This window comes from Aethalodelphis obliquidens, unplaced genomic scaffold (genome assembly GCF_003676395.1).
Source record: "Aethalodelphis obliquidens isolate GAN/ISIS:26980383/991018 unplaced genomic scaffold, ASM367639v1 scaffold31, whole genome shotgun sequence".
NCBI lineage: Eukaryota > Metazoa > Chordata > Mammalia > Artiodactyla > Delphinidae > Aethalodelphis > Aethalodelphis obliquidens.
Window position 1 is genome coordinate 21,616,191 of NW_020837975.1, and position 2,501 is coordinate 21,618,691.

A 2,501-nucleotide genomic window follows, 5' to 3' on the forward strand; every position below is an offset into this window, starting at 1 on the left:
CCTCTGTGCATCCTGCTGGACGAGTCTGTTCATTTATAACCTTAGGACTAGATGATGAGGGGGCCGCAGAGGCGAACCAAAGCTGTGCGCTTTTACAAGTGAGGGCGGACCTCTGAGGGCTCTGCTGAGTTTCAAGCACCAATGGCCCAAGGCTGCTAGTTTAGGAGATGCCGTTCCCCAAAGCTACCCATGGTCTGCTGCATGCATTTCTGTGAACTTCCTTCGAGGACCCTGGAAGACCAAGAGTGCTAATCCTCTTCCTGGATGGGCAAGGTGTCATCCTGCCAAAGGGACATTCTATAATTTTTTTAAAAAAAAATATTTGATTTATTTATTTGGTTGCGCTGGGTCTTAGCTGCGGCAGGCGGGCTCCTGAGTTGTGGCATGCAAACTCTTAGTTGTGGCATGTACGTGGGACCTAGTTCCCTGACCAGGGATTGAACCCAGGCTCCCTCCATTGTGAGCTCAGAGTCTTAACCACTGTGCCACCAGGGAGGTCCCAAGAAAGACATTCTAAATCAAGAAAACTCTCATTAAGCGCAGAGGTTTCCCTGTGTTATAGATGGAGACCCAGAAGCACAGTCAGGCAAGCTGCCGACACTTGCAGGGCCTGAGGTGAGAGAGGAGAAGTGTCCTTATAAGACAAACAGAGGAGAGACAGAGGGAGGAGAAGGGGAGGCCATGTGACCAGGGGGCAGACGTTGGAGTGATGCAGCCCCAAGCCGAGGAATGCTGGCAGCCATCCGGAGCTGGAGGAGAAAGAAAGGAGTCTCCCCTGGAGCCTTCGGAGGCAGCACTGCCCTGCCAACATCTGATTCCAGACTTCTGGCCCCCAGAACTGTGAGAGAATAATTTCCATTGTCTTTAGTCACCATATTTGTGGTAATTTGTTATGGCAGCCCTAGGAAATTAGGACTCATCTCAATGATTACTAATATGTTGAGCATTTATTAGGCCTGATTATGTGCCAGGCACTCTGCTAAGGTCCCCCCACTTTTTTTTTCCAGCATTATCTCATTTAAGCCTCACAACAGCCTCATAAGATACATACTTTTATTATCCCCATATTACAGATGAGCAAAGTGAGGTTAAAACAGGCAAAGTAGCTTGCATGTCTTGTAAGCTGGGGTTGGACCCAGGTCTTTCTGACTACAAAGACCTCCTTTAAGCACTCATGGAAGCCTCCCTGCCTGATTCATCCAGGCGGGTGGCTTCTGGCTGAGTGTCACGTGCTCTTTGTCCCCATACTTAAAAAGAGGCCCAGTGCAGAGGTTTCTGGGAGCCAAGAGTTATAATCTGTATGATCTCCTGAGGCAACTGCAGCGGAGCTCGGCCAAAGTGAGCGGCAGCAGGAAAGCAGACTCGTAGAAGATGACAACAGCAGCTAGACCAACTTTTGAACCTGCAAGGGGGGGAGAGGAAAAGGAGAAGGTGATTTGAGCCAACTCTCAAAGCAATATTCAAGCAGAGACCTACCCTCTCATGCAAAGATAAAATATAGACCACTCAGGATGCCCCTGGAGAAGTTCGGAACCGTGATTTCAGGAGCGAGTTGGAAGAGAGAGAGAGAGAGAGCTGCTTCAAGAGAAAAAAACAGAGACCGGCCAACCCGAGAACATACAACCTCCTCTTCAGTGTCAAAGAAGCCTTGGTTGGACCAGATTCCTGCTGCCAACCTCGATGCACACGACCCTCTAACAGGTGAGGAAGATGAAGATTTTGAAGAGGAGAGTGATGATGATGATACTGCAGCTCTTCTTGCGGAGCTGGAAAAAATTAAAAAAGAAGGAGCTGAAGAGCAGGCCAGGAAGGAAGGAGAACAAAAGGCTGAAGAAGGAAGGATTCGTATGGAAAACATTCTGAGGGGAAACTCTCTCCTTGATCTCACTGGCCCATCCCAGCCTCAGGCCAACTTCAAAGTTAAAAGAAGGTGGGATGATGATGTCGTTTTCAAGAACTGTGCAAAAGGTGTAGATGATCAGAAGAAAGACGAAAGATTTGTAAATGATATGCTGTGATCTGAATTTCACAAAATGTTCATGGGGAAATATATTAAATAGTACAGTTTTATGTGCTTAATGAAAGGCTGTAAAATGTAAAAAAAAAAAAAAAAAAAAGAGGCCCAATTCTTTTAGCACCCTCTCCCCCAACCTTCAGCTCCTTATCACCACCTCAGAAGTGAGGTATAAATTACAACTGCCTATTCTTCTAACTCAGTGGATCATGGGAACACCCTTTCCTGCTATAAAGAAACATTTTAGGCACACACAGTCACACATAGTTCTTTGTACCTCTTTAGCCTCTAGGTCATTGGGGTTTATTTGCAGATGTTGCCAAGATGAATCAGAGATCTGGGGAAACTATCTGTCCTTGGAGAAAGAGAGCCGTCAGGATGTTTTTATGTTAGTTTCTTTTTGCTGATTTTGAATTTGTGTGAAGACTATCTCCCTGTCCCAGGAGAAATAGTTAGAAAAGTTTATTTTCTTAAGACTTAAACTATA

General features: G+C 46.1%; 1 pseudogene; it reads left to right on the forward strand.

Annotated features, from left to right (window-relative positions):
- Positions 1 to 1,064: 1,064 nt before the first annotated feature.
- On the forward strand, positions 1,065 to 2,075 carry LOC113630905 (spliceosome-associated protein CWC15 homolog pseudogene; annotated as a pseudogene).
- Positions 2,076 to 2,501: the final 426 nt, after the last annotated feature.